We start from the raw sequence: 15159 nt of genomic DNA, 5'->3' as shown, positions 1-15159 counted from the left end.
GACATGCACCTTAATTTGCCAAAAACAATGCATGTGTTCTGGCAGCAACATGCTACTTCTATTACATAGTAAAGTGAATACCAGAACTACAAAGGCAGGAGGTGTAAGTGAATTTTATTGGGAAGGGAAGTTGTCAACTTAAACAGCAGCAATGAAGAATGAATAAGGAAACTTCCTGTTCTCACAGATATACAAGACCTCCATCATATATAATACAGGAGGCATTTCAATTTGTGACCCCCAGTGCAGAAATGCCAAATGCTTTTCCATTCAATTGAATACTTCTGGATTCCTACCAAAAAGGAATACATTAAGAGCAAGGAAAAGTTGCTTACTCAAAGGAAACCCCTGAAGAAAAGTAAGGGAGGGAATGTAGAAATTAAGTTATGTAGAACACTTTGTAAATTGTAATGACTACATTTTCATATCTTCAGAATAATACAAAACACAGTCACTTGCAGAACTGGTTCAGACTACTTCAATACCAGATACGTTTTTAGTCCTCTACATAAGTGTTTGGAAGTTACTTATGTTTATATGAAATGAAACTATTAATACTTTTCTACAGCAGTAACTGCACACCAGGAAGGCCAAGACAAACACAAATCAAGGAATGGAGTTTTCCCAAAGCTGCAGTGTGAAAAGACTATAAACAGTTGATTCCATACACAAGAATAGGTTTCTTTGCTATAGGAAATCCAAATAGAATAAGGAATGCAGATGAGTAAAAAGGTTTCTTGAGGGGAAGAAGGATGACCACCCTGTATGCATTTAGTTTTCTGCCCCTTCTGCTGCATCACATTCTTCTCCTGCACTGTCTGATGTCCATAATGTTAGGTTGTCTCTATGCAACTGCATGATGAGGGTGCTGTCTTTGTATGAATCTTCATTCAGTGTATCAAGTTCTGCAATGGCCTCATCAAAAGCTGGTTTAGCCAGTGTGCAGGCAAGCTCTGGGTTATTAAGGATCTCATAGTAAAATACAGAAAAGTTAAGAGCCAGCCCCAGTTGGATTGGGTGTGTGGGCTGCATCTCTTTCTTGCTTATATCAAAAGCTTCTTGGTAACCTCCTTGGGAATTATCTATCGTTTGTTTTCGATCATCACCACATGCAACTTCAGCAAGGTACCGGAAGTAATCTCCCTTCATTTTCAGATAGAAGACCTTACTCTCTGGATTAGTTGCATTGGCTATTAAATACTTATCCAACAATTCCAGCACCGTGGTGCAGATGGACCTTAGCTCAGACTCCACTTTCTCCCGATAGTTCTTAATCAGCCGCAACTTCTTGTCCGAGGTGTCGGTTTCCTGCTCGATGCTCGAGATGACCCTCCAGGAGGACCTGCGGCCCCCGACCACGTTTTTGTAGGCCACCGAGAGCAGGTTGCTCTCCTCGTTGGGACAGTTCGGCGCCCTGCTCGGTCACGGCCTTCATGCAGGTGGCCATGTTGTCGTAGCGCTCGGCCTGTTCTGCCAGCTTCGTCTTCTGGATCAGCTCCGTCTTCTCCATGGGGACGCCGAGAGGACAGCAAGGGCGAGCACCGACCCGGATCGGGAGGAGGCGTGCGGACGGCCTTCACGTCTCCACGGCCGCGGTGCGAGTCCCACCACTTTGGTCGGCTTTTGGCTTTAGCCGAGGACCCTCCCGTCTCAGCCTACCCCGAAGCCCATTTAAATTCCATTTTGATTTTGAATCTTGAACCAAATGTATACTTCTGAGAAAAAAAAAAAAATTAAACTAGTAAACTAAGAAATAAAGTCTTCTTTCAAAACCATAGGAGTTAACTTCTTCAGTTGTTAGTGTTTGATTTTTGTCTGTCTTCCCCATTCAATCTAGGGCTATATAGCACTCAAATTGTCTTCATCTCCATATTCCTAGAGCATAGAATAAGGCTAGGACAAAAGAGCTTCTCTGGAAATACTTACAGAATGGATGGTTAAAGTACTTGTGCAACCCTGCCAAATGATAACCCTCTGATCATCTTCTCATTTATCTGTGAATATAAGCACGGTCAGCCCAACCCACCCCTATTTAGCAGGTAGTTGATCCATAGTTACTTCTTGTTTGTTAATTTTGCATTCACAATTATATCTTATACTCATTAAAGAGTGAAAATGTAATGGCTAAGGTAGTGCTATCTCTCGTATTCTATAAAATCCAAAATAACACAATTGAAATATATTACGGATTCACATAAAAGTTTCAAACATACTGTGACTCACTTCCGAGCAGTCTGACTCACGGACTAAGCTTTGTATCTTTCTACCATGCAATTCTTTCATGCTTTGAAGTTCTCTGCCAGATTCCCAGCAAACCCTAAGCAGATGTAGAAAGGAAGTGTGGAACCAACATACACTAGCCTAAAAGTGACCCTCATCATCTTTGCTCACCCATCATCTGCATAGTTGTCTGGAAAATGAAGTTCATGGCTGAGCAGCCATTTACCAGAAACTATTTTATGCAACAGAAAAGGAGCAATGATATTTGGTGGTCAGATAGCCATCTCTGTCACTGTAAACAATTATGATGGTTCTATCAACCTAATGCCATTGTGTTAGTGTTCAAAAATTGTGTTAATGTTCTGTTCTTTTAACTCATTATTTGACTTGTGTCGGTGTTCATTTAACTCATTATGCAAATTATTTAGAGCATGTAACCCATGAAAGCAACTATTACAAAATGCAAAGCTCTTGGGAATCAGAGTAGGAGAAAGAAATGGATTCAAATTCACTTATCTACAAAAATGCACCTAAGTGTATAAGAAGGTACAAAGATTTATAATTTTACCATATGTACAAAGTATGGACTGCATAATATTTGGTCACTTGTGTCAGTTACTTATTGCATTTATTTATTTATGTAAAATTTAAAGAGTGATTTCACATATATTCTTCTGTTTGTATTACAAAGACACACAAAGATATTTTCATCATAGCATTGATTCTTAATAGCAAAAATAACAACCATCTATATGTCCACAAATAGATGGTAATTTATATAAATTATGGTTCAGATAAGAAAGAAAATATGGAGATATTCAATATTTTTTGACTATGCCTTTTCAATATACAAAGTATGTTCAGTACATTCCTTCATGAATGGACTTCCAAATATGACTCATAATATAGTTTCATTTTATAAAAAGTATGTACATTGTATTAGTTTTCTATAGACACTTAACATATTACCACCATGTTATCAGGTTAAAACAATACCTACTTAACTACAGGATAGTATGTGGTCAGAAGTCTAAGACAAGGTGATTTGATTCTCTGCTCATGGTCTTTCCAGGCTGAAGTCAAGGTTTAGCCAACGCACATTCCTTTCTGAAGGTTGTGAAGAATTCACTTCTGATCTCATTTACATTATGGGCAGAATTCAGCTGTTTGTGGTTGTGAGACAGAGGTCTCCATATTCTTGAGACATGGCTCCCCCTCAATCCTCAAGCCTGCAAAAGCCAGTGCAATCCTTTCATGATTTTTATTCTTCTGAATTCCCCTCCCCACCCTGCCTTCTTTTACTGCCTTTACAGGTGTATGTGGATTACATTAAGCTCACTGAGAAAATTCAGGATAACTTTCCTATCTTAAAGTCAATTGATTAGTATCCTTAATTACATTTGCAGAGTTCCTTCTGCCAGAGGGTAACATATTCTGTCACAGGAATTAGGGTGTAGAATCTTCTCAGAGCCATGATTCTGCCTACTACATACATACACATTATATATAGCTAAAGCAACAAACAATCTGAAGTTTCTGATTATACTATAATGGTAGTATTATTGGTGAATTTTTTTCTGTATTTACTAATTTTGTTTTTCAGTGAAGTGAATTCAGTGTGTGTGTGTGTGTGTGTGTTTTCCAGAAAAAAATAAGAAAAAAATGTACAGGCTGTCTGTGTTTAACAGCTGGAGATTCTTCAGCCTTGACAACTGTCCATGGAGACAACATTGTTGACTCTGTAGTTTGGATATAAACACATGATTTCTGAGGACTCTTCTAATTTTGATCCTGCAGGCACCTTGGTACTGGACAAGGTCTGTCCTTCTGAAACTTAAACAAATGGGTTATCGAGAATTGGTGTGAAATGGGATACGACAGAACAGGTTTAATGATATAAGTGTCCAAAATCTTAGGTTCATATATGTGTTTCTCAAAACTGTGTAATGAGACGGTGGCTCTGTGGGAAATGAGATGTGTGCAGGCCTTGTAATGAGATGTTTGGCTGGTAATCCAGAATGAGATGCTTGGCCAGGGCTCTAATAAGATGCCTTGCTAGGAGTGTATAATTAGACGTTTGACTTGTTGTAGGCAATGAGGGTTGTGACTAGGAACATAATTAGGTTGGTGTTGGGAGAGAGTGATGCCATGTTCGTCTGGGCTGCAAAGAGAGGCCCAGGCAAGCCTGTGAGCATGCGTGCTGATTGTGCTGGTGTACACACTGAGAGGTGAGTGAGTCACAGGGGGACCTTCCACTGGGACAGCAGGGTGCTGTGGTTGCTTAGTAGCGTGTTGATTACAAAGAACAGAATGCAGGATGAGGCTATGGGAATAGACTTACACTTGTGACATAGACGGTTGAACACAGACAATGGTATCAAAGCGAGAGTCCCTGTTTTATTACTATCAGAACAGCCTCAGGCAAATCACTTGCATTCTCCCTGTCTCCTCAGCTCTAAACTTAGGCCAACAATACCACTTAGCCCTTGGGTTGTTGTAAGGCTTCAGTCAGCCTCTGGAGTGTTTAAAGCAGGGCCTGCCATATATGTAGGTGCTCTACATAAGCGTTAGCTGTTATGAAGGGCCAAATGTACCAGTGCATTAATGGTTGAATCCTTAAACAACTCTGTCAGGAAACAAAGGCGAGAGATGCACTCACTTGCCCAAAATTACACATGTTGTAATTAGCCAAAAGTGATCTACTATGTGGAAGTAGATTTCTGGTTTGAAGGGCATGATGCCCATCGTTGAAAGAGAAGATTGGAAACCTGTGAGCCACATTCTCTGAGGAGCAGTGGAGAGGAAAGAATGAGCCACACAACTGACCTGATAGATCTGGTGGAGGAATGGCTTCATCCCAGGCCTCAGTTTCTTCAACTGCGTAATAGTGGATAACAGCTCCACCTCTTAGATCACTCTAAAAGTTACAAGTGAAAAATAGGTTAAAGACTTTAGAACAGTGTCTGTTACATAGGATAGTATACTTCTGCAGGTAACAAAATATATGACCAAAAGTGACTCAAACAAATATGGGGTTGATTTGTTATCATAAATTAAAAGTTGGGGTATAGGCAAGTCAGGGCTGAAATGGACATTACAGTATCATCATCAAGGACTCAGGTTACTGCTGTTTTCCTGATCTTCCAAGCTTGCTATACACTGTTCTCTCCACTAGTCACAACATGGTGCCTCCTTCTCTAAACATCACATCCAGATTCCAGGAAGGAAGAAGAGGGAAGGGTGAGATTTGAAAGGCAAAGTGTCTCTATGCGTATTAGTTAGTATTCCCCCTTACAAAAACTTCCTTCTTGTATCAATCAGTGTCTTCGGTTTACTTCTCCTTAACTACATAGGAATCTAGTCAAGCAAGTTTATTAGCTTTCCAATGTATATATATATACTGAAGTCTTAATGGCTTTCTTGTGGACTGGTAGATCCTTTTTATTTATAAAGGATATTACCTTTTGTCATCATTTGAATTGTCAACATTGAGGTAAATCTTAATGATGGAGTCTTCTCACTAGAAACCTTTGGCAAACTAACAAAACTTCAGGGAAAAAAATATTCTTAATGCATGGGGACTGTTATTCTCCAGGATAATCACATTCCTGTGATCTTCCATATTTCTTGCTTTACAAAAGATTACAAATAGGGCACCTGGGTGGCTCAGTCAGTTAAGCAGCTGCCTTCAGCTCAGATCACGATCCCGGGGTCTTGGGATATAGGCCTGCACTGGGCTCCCTGTGCAGTGGGGAGTTTGTTTCTCCCTCTCCCTCTGCCTGCCACTCCCCTTGCTTGTGCTCTCTCTCTCTCTGTCAAGTAAGTGAATAAAATCCTTGAAAAAAAAAAGATTACAAATAGAACAAACATTTTTATTTTGCCAAGACATTTCGACTTTTCTTCCTTTACTTCTACTTAAAATAAAAGGAGCTGCATGTCTCTGGTAGAAATCCAAAAGTGGTTACATAAAAAACCAAACCAGCAAATCAATTTTTCTCTGTGAATGTAAAGGGTTAAAAGTCTCTGAACATTTCATAAGAGGCATTTTATAACTCAAGAGCTCCACAGAGGTCATTAGCTATATGTCCAATGGAGCCACTGGTAGTCTCTCTCCTTCATCTCTTTCTCTAAACTTGAAAAGAAAATTTACTGCACAGTACGAATTATCTGTCTGAAAAGAATCTTCACCCGAGATTGGGCACTGCTGTGATTTTCTCCTTTGATGGTGAAAAGGTGATGGTGGATAATGTATTATTCAGGTTAGCCTAAATTATGCTGCAGTAAAATAAAACCTCCAGATTTTAGAAGTTTAACAAAATCAAAGGATTATTCCAACCCATGCCAGGTGTCCAAATAAGGTGTGTAAGGTGTGCTCTGCTTGCCAAAATTCCTCAGGGATATGAGTGGACAAAGGCACCAGCATCTTATCATGTCATTTTTTTCAACACAAAGATCAGGATTCATTATAGCATTCACAGAAAGGGTTGGAGAATCAAGCACAGAGTATTAAATGCTTTAGCCTGGAAGTGACTTGTATTATTTTCCCTCATATTTCTTTATCCAAAACTAGGCACACGGTCATGCACCCAGAAGTAAGGAAGAACTGGATGTCAGTGAACATTGGTTATATCTACCCCCGTTATTCTTTATTTTTCCCAATCCCTAAAGGAAAATAAAAGGTTATGTTTGCCCTATCCTAACTCCCACTCTGGCTTCAATCCTCTGCTTCTTCTGAGGAAAGCTCTATTACTAGATCTCTAATACAAAGAACTGACATATTGCCACTACTTTGTCTTTAAAACCAACAAAACATTTCTAAATAAGTAATTTGCTAAGAGCTTAATCCTTTTTAAATTGTAATCACTGAATATCATTTCTCTAAGTGTTTCTCCAAGCTCCTTAGCAAGACCTGGCTTTAGATTAATTCTCACCTCATCTCATTATTTTTCTAGGACTTTAAATTCTGTTTTCTTTGATTCCCCTTCCCCATCAATGCCTGCATGCTGATCTTCCTCCCTCCCTCCCTTCTTTCCTTTCTTCCTTCCTTCCTTCTTTCTTTTTTTTATTATTTTATGTTAATCACCATACATTACATCATTAGTTTTTGATGTAGTGTTCCATGATTCATGGTTTGCGTGTAACACCCAGTGCTCCATGCAGAACGTGCCCTCTTTAATACCCATCACCAGGCTAACCCATCCCCCACCCCCTCTCCCCTCTAGAACCCTCAGTTTGTTTTTCAGAGTCCATAGTCTCTCATGGTTCATCTCCCCCTCTGATTCCCCCCTTTCATTCCTCCCCTCCTGCTATCTTCTTTTTTTTTTTTCCTTCCTTCTTTCTTCCCTTCTTCATCCTTTTGTTTGGTTTTCTTTTTGTAATTGTATGGTCATGCCTTTGCCAATTTTCATTCCTATTTTTGTTTATTTATTTAGAACTGACAGTAATCATAAAAGAATGATAAATGTTGAATAAGGCATTTTTTTATGTTTCAGGTTTTCTTGTTTAACACATTTATTATTTTTTTATAATCTTATCTAACCATTTTAAGTGTGTAGTTCAGTGACGTTAAGGATGCTTATATTATTGTGCAACAATTATCAGCATCTATCTCCAGAAATTTTTTTCATCTTCACAAACTGAAACTCCTTGCCTACTAAGTAAAAACTCCCCACTCCCCATTGCCTACAGCCCCTGGGAACCACCTTCTACCTTCTGTCTCTATGTATTTCACGACTGTGAGTTTATCATAAAAGTGGAATTATACAATATTTGTCCTTTTCTGACTGAATATCTGGTTTTTCCAACACTATTTGTTGAAATGACTATCATTTTTCCCCTTGAAAGATCTTGGTACTGGTTCATTTGGCCATATGGACAGGATATTTCTGGGCCTTCTGTTCTATTCCACTAATCTATATACCTGTCTTTATGCCAATACCACACTGTTTTTATTACTGTTATTTTACAGTAAGAATTGAAATCAGGAAGTGTAACACATCTGACTTTATTCTTTTTCAAGATTATTTTGGCTACTCAAGATTCATTGAAATTCCATGAAAATTTAAGAATTGATTTTTCATTTTTTGCAAAAAACATCATTAGGTTTTTTTTGTTGTTTGTTTGTGTTTATAGGAATTGCATTGAATCTGTAGATCACTTTGGGTCGTATTGATATCTTTAGCAATATTCAATCTTCCAATTTATCAACACAGGATGTCTTTTTATTTATGTGTGTCTTCTTTAATTTCTTTCAACAATGCATTGTAATTTTCAGTGTAAAACTCCTTTACTTCATTAGTTAGTTTATTCCTATGTATTTTTTTCTCTTTAACAATATGAAAGATGAAATTATATCCTTAATTTCATTCCAGATTGTTTATTGTTGATATATAGAAATACAACTCTTTGTTAGAATTGTTAGGGTTTTCTACATATAAGATCATATTGTCTGGGAACACCAAAGATTTTTTTACTGCTTCCTTTATAATTTTGATGCTTTTTTTGTCCTTACCTAATTTCTCTGGCTAGAATTATGTTGAATAAGATTGGTAAAAGTGTTATCTTATTTCTGATTTTAGGAGAAAAGTTTTCAGTCTTTCACTATTGAGTATGATATTAACTATGGGATTTTCAAATATGGACTTTATTATGTTGGGGTACTTTTCCTATTTCTGGTTTATTGAGTGTTTTTATCATAAAAGTGCATTGAATTTTTTCAAGATTTATTTCTGAAACAATGCAGATAATGTGTGTGTGTTTCGATCTGTTAATGTTAATACATTATAATGATTGATATTCATATTTTCACATGAATTCCAGGGATAGATCCCACTCATTCATAGGGAATAATTGTTTAATATGTTGAGTTATTGAATTTGGTTTATGAGTATTATGTTGGGGATTTTTGCATCAATATTCATAAGATATATCTATCTTTTTGTGTAGCATCTTTTTCCACCTTTGGTATCAGGGTAATGCTGGCCTCAGAATGAGTTTGGAAATAATCTCTCATCTTTAGCATTTTGGGAGAGCTTGAAAAGGACTGGTACCAAGTCTTCTTTAAATGTTCGGTAAAATTCACCAGGTAAGCAGTCTGGTCTTAGGCTTTTCTTTTGGGGAGGTTTTTGATTATAGATTCAATCTCTTTGCAGTTATAGTTCTATTCAGATTTTCTCTTTGTTTATGATTCAGTCTTTCTAAGTCATGTGTTTCCCGTAATTTGTCCATCTCACCTAGATTATCCAAAGTGTTGGTATACAAATTTTCATTATACTCTCCTGTAATTTTTTTAAATTTCTTTAAATCCTTAGTAAGGCCCCCTTTTTCATTTCTTATTTTGTTCTTTGATTCTTCTCTTATGTTTCTTAGTCAGTCTAGCTAAATGTTAATTTTGTTGACCCTTTTGAAGAACCAACTTTTGGTTTTATTTTCCTTGTTTCCACTCTAATCTTTATTTTTTTTCCTTCTGTGGCCTAGTTTTGTGTTTAGTTTATTCTACCTTTTCTAGTTCCTTAATGCATAAAAACAGGTTGTGGATTTGAGAGTTTTCTTATTTTTTAATGTAAGCATCACAGCTATAATTCCATAAAATTATGTGCATTGGGTTTTCATTTTCATTTATCTCAAAATATTCTAATTTTCTTGCAATTTCTTTCTTGGCTCACTGATTGTTTGAATATATGATTTAACTTCACATATTTATGAATTTTTCAGTTTTCATTCTACCGTCCATTTCTATTTTCGTTCCATTGTGATCAGTAAAGATACTCTATGATTTCAATCTTTTAAAATGTATTAAGACTTGTTTTGTGACCTAATATATAGTCTATCTTGGAGAATTTTTCATGTACACTTGAGATAAAAGTGTATTTATTGAGTGAAGTGTTTTGTATTTGGTCCAATTTTCCTGTAGTGTTGTTCAAGTCCTGTGTTCTTTTGAAGATATTCTGTCTAGCTGTATTATGCATTATTGAAAGTCTCTTACTATTATTTTTATTTTTTGATGGGGGAGGGGTAGAGGGAGAGTGAGAGAAACAATGCCAAGCAAACTCCATGCCCAGCACAGTGCCCAATGCAGTGCTCAATATCACAAACCTGAGTCAGATGCTTAACCTGTGGAACCACCGTGGCAACTTTCTTACCATTATTTTTAGAACTGTCTATTGCTGCCTTCAATTTTGGTCAGTGCTTGCTTCATATACTTAGCACCCCTGACATTTAGTGCATATATCTTTATAATTGTTATATCTTCTTGATGTATTGACCCTATTATTATTACCCTATTATATAATGTTCTTTGTCTCATGTGAGAGTTTCTACATTAAACTCTATTTGTCTGATATTAATATAGTCACTTGTACATTCTTTTGATTATTATTCATATGGAATATTTTTTCATCCTTTCACGTTCCATCTATTTGTATCCTTACATCTAAAATGAGTCTCTTTTAGGGTGCCTGGGTGTCTCAGTCGTTAAACGTCTGCCTTTGGCTCAGGTCATGATCCCAGGGTCCTGGAATCAAGTCCCACATCAGGCTCCCTGCTGGGCAGGAGGTCTGCTTCTCCCTCTCCCACTCCCCCTGCTTGTGTTCCCTCTCTCTGTCAAATAAATAAATAAAATCTGAAAAAAATAAATAAAATAAAATAAAATAAAATAAAAGAGTCTCTTTTGGACAGCTTATAGTTGCATCTGATTTTTTTAATCCATTTTGCCAATGTGTCTTTTGAATGGAGAGTTTATTTTTATTTAAAATTATTACTGAGGGAAGGACTTAGCTTTGCCATTACATTCTTCTTTTTTTAATCATTTTCTTTTTGTAATTTAAATTCAGTTAACCAACATATAGTACATCATTAGTTCCTGGTGTAGTGTTCAATGATTCATCAGTTGCATATAACACCCAGTGCTCATTACATCATGTGCCCTCCTTAATGCCCATCATCCAGTTACCCCATTTCCCCACCCACCTCCCCATCCACAACCCTCAGTTTGTTTCCCAGAGTCAAGAGTCTCTCATGGTTTGTCTCCCTCTCTGATTTCTTCCCATTAGATTTCCCTCCCTTCCCCTATGATCCTCTGTGCTACTTCTTATATTCCACATAAGTGAAACCATATGATAATTGTCTTTCTCTGATTGACTTATTTTACTTAGCATAATACCCTCCAGTTCCATCCACATCAAAGTAAATGGTAGGTGTTCATCCTTTCTGACGGCTTAGTAATATCCCATTGCATATATAAACCACGTCTTCTTTATATATTCATCTGTTGAAAGACATCTTGGCTCCTTCCACAGTTGTGGCTATTTTGGACATTGCTGCTATGAACATTGGGGTGCATGTGCCCCTTCTTTTCACTACATCTGTATCTCTGGGGTAAATACTGAGTACTGCAATTACTGGGTCATAGGGTAGCTCTATTTTTAACTTCTTGAGGAATCTCCACACTGTTTTCCAGAGTGGCTGCACCAGCTTGCATTCCCACCAACAGTGTAAGAGAGTTCCCCTTTCTCCACATCCTCGTCAATATTTGTTGTTTCCTGTCTTGTTGATTTTAGCCATTCTGACTGGTATAAGGAAGCGTCTCATTATGGTTTTGATTTGTATTTCCCTGATGACAAGTGATGTGGAGCATTTTTTCATGTATCTGTTGGCCATTTGTATGTCTTCTTGGAGAAATGTCTGTACATGTCTTCTGCCCATTTCTTAACTGGATTATTTGTTTTTTGGGTGTTGAGTTTGAGAAGTTCTTTATAGATCTTAGATACCAGCCCTTATCTGATATGTCATTTGCAAATATCTTCTCCCATTCCATAGGTTGCCTTTTAGTTTTGTTGACTGTTTCCTTTGCTGTGCAGATTCTTTTTATCTTGCCAATAGTTCATTTTTGCTTTTGCTTCCCTTACCTTTGGCGATATTTCTAGGAAGAAGTTGCTGCAGCTGAGGTCGAAGAGGTTGCTGCCTGTGTTCTCCTCTAGGATTTGATGGATTCCTGTCTCACATTTAGGTCTTTCATCCATTGAGTTTATCTTTGTGTATGGTGTAAGAAAATGGTCCAGTTTCATTCTTCTGCATGTGGCTGTACAATTTTCCTAGCACCATTTATAGAAGAGACTGTCTTTTTTCCATTGGATATTCTTTCCTGCTTTGCCAAATTTTAGTTGACCATAGAGTTGAGCATCCATTTCTGCGATCTCTATTCTGCTCCATTGATCTATGTGTCTGTTTTTGTGCCAGTACCATGCTGTCTTGATGATCACTGCTTTGTAATATAGCTTGAAGTCAGGCATTGTGATGACCCCAGGTTCGTTTATTTTTTCAACATTCCTCTGACTATTCAGGGTCTTTTCTGGTTCCATACAATTTTTAGGATTCTTTGTTCCAGCTCTCTGAAAAATGTTGATGGTATTTTGTTGGGGATAGCATTGAATGTGTAGATTGCTCTGGGCAGTTTAGACATTTTAACAATGTTTATTCTTCCAATTCATGAGCGTGGAATGTTTTTCCATCTCTTTGTATCTTCCTCAATTTCTTTCATAAGTGTTCTGTAGTTCCTAGAGTATAGATCATTTACCTCTTTGGTTAGGCTTATTCCTAGGTATCTTATGATTTTGGGTGCAATTGTAAATGGGATCTATTCCTTAATTGCTCTTTCTTCAGTCACATTGTTAATGTATAGAAATGTAACTGATTTCTGTCAAATAGATAAATAAAATCTTTAAAAAAAAAAGCTTTTTATCTTGATGAAGTCCCAAGAGTTCACTTTTGTCTTTGCTTCCCTGCCTTTCGCGATGTTTCTAGGAAGAAGTTGCTGTGGCTGAGGTCGAAGAGGTTGCTGCCTGTGTTCTCCTCAAAGATTCTGATGTATATCTGTCTCACGTTTAGGTCTTTCAACCATTTGGAGTCTATTTTTGTGTGTGGTGTAAGGAAATGGTCCAATTTCATTCTTCTGCATGTGGCTGTCTAATTTTCCCAACACCATTTGTGGAAAAGACTGTCTTTTTTCCATTGGACATTCTTTCCTGCTTTGTCGAAGATGAGTTGACCATAGAGTTGAGGGTCCATTTCTGGGCTCTCTATTCTGTTCCATTGATCTGTTTTTGTGCCAGTACCATATTGTCTTGATGATTACAGCTTTGTAATAGAGTTTGAAGTCCTCAACTGGGATGCTACCAGCTTTGCTTTTCTTTTTCAACATTCCTCTGGCTATTTGGGGGCTTTTCTGGTTCCATATGAATTTTAGGATTATTTGTTCCATTTCTTTGATTAAAGTGGATGGTATTATGATAGGGATTGCATTGGGTATGTAGATTGCTCTAGGTAGCATAGACATTTTCACAATATTTGTTCTTCCAATCCATGAGCATGGAAAATTTTTCCATTTCTTTGTGTCTTCCTCAATTTCTTTCATGAGTATTCAATACTTTTCTGAGTAGAGATGCTTTGCCTATTTGGTTAGATTTATTCCTTGGTATCTTATGCTTTTGGGTGCAGTTGAAAATGGGATTGACTCCTTCATTTCTCTTTCTTCTGTCTTATTGTTGGTGTATAGAAATGCCACCAATTTCTGTGCATTGATTTTATATCCTGCCACCTTACTGAATACCTGTATGAGTTCTAGCAATTTTGGGGTGGAGTCTTTTGGGTTTTCCACATAAAGTATTATATCACTGCAAAGAAGAAGAGTCTGACTTCTTGTTTGATGATTCGGATGCCTTTTATTTCTTTTTGTTGTCTGATTGCTTTGGCTAAGGCTTTTAATACTATGTTGAATAACAGTGATGATATTGGACGTCCCTGCCATGTTCCTGACCTTAGGGGAACAACTCTCAGTTTTTCCCTTTTGAGAATGATATTCGCTGTGGGTTTTAATAGGTGTCTTTTATGATATTCAGGTTTGTACCCTCTATCCCTATATTCTGAAGAGTTTTAATGAAGAAAGGATGCTGTGCTTTGTCAAATGCTTTTCCTGCATCTATTGAGAGGATCATATGGTTCTTGTTCTTTCTTTTATTAATGTATTGTGTCACATTGATTTGCGGATGTTGAACCAGCCTTGCAGTGCAGGAATAAATCCCACTTGGTTGTGGTGAATAATCCTTTTAATGTACTGTTGGATCCTATTGGCTAGTATCAAAGACTTGTAGTCCAAGAATATGCAGGGAATGTTCCCGATCTTTTGGTACCAGTTGAGACCTGATTTATGACCTAGGATGTGATCCATTCTGGAGAATGTTCCATGGGCACTAGAGAAGAATGTGTATTCTGTTACTTTGGGATGGAATGTTCTGAATCTATCTGTGAAGTCCATTTGGTCCAGTGTGTCATTTAAAGCCTTTATTTCCTTGTTGAAATTTTGCTTAGATTATCTGTCCATTTCAGTGAGTGGGGTGCTAAAATCCCCTACTATTATTGTATTATTGTTGATATCTTTCTTTGATTTTGTTATTAATTGGCTTATATAATTGGCTCCTCCCATGTTAGGGGCATAGATATTTAAAATTTTTAGATCTTGTGAGATAGACCCTTTAAGCAGGATATAGTGTCCTTCCTCATCTTTTATTATAGTCTTTGGTTTAAAATATAATTTGTCTGACATAAGGATTGCCACTCCAGCTTTCTTCTGTTTTCCATTAGCATGGTAAATTGTTTTCCACCCACTGACTTTCAATGTGGAGGTGTCTTTGGGTTTAAAATGAGTCTCTAGCAGGCAGCATATCAATGGGTCATGTTTTTTTATCCAATCTGTTATCCTGTGTCTTTTGATTGGGGCATTTAGCCCATTTACATTCAGGGTAAGTATTGAAAGGTATGAATTTAGTACCATTGTATTGCGTGTAAGTTGACTGTTACTGTATACTGTCTCTATTCCTTTCTGGTCTACGTTACTTTTAGGCTCTCTCCTTGCTTAGAGGATCCGTATCAATATTTCTTGTAGGG

At 37.3% G+C, this 15159-nt stretch overlaps 1 pseudogene; it reads right to left on the bottom strand.

Annotated features, from left to right (window-relative positions):
* Window positions 1–486: 486 nt before the first annotated feature.
* On the bottom strand, window positions 487–1657 carry LOC112812704 (14-3-3 protein theta pseudogene; annotated as a pseudogene).
* Window positions 1658–15159: the final 13502 nt, after the last annotated feature.

Source organism: Callorhinus ursinus, unplaced genomic scaffold (assembly GCF_003265705.2).
Source record: "Callorhinus ursinus isolate GAN/ISIS: 27379988/994484 unplaced genomic scaffold, GSC_fseal_2.0 scaffold2, whole genome shotgun sequence".
NCBI lineage: Eukaryota > Metazoa > Chordata > Mammalia > Carnivora > Otariidae > Callorhinus > Callorhinus ursinus.
This window is presented reverse-complemented; position numbering and strand designations above follow the sequence as displayed.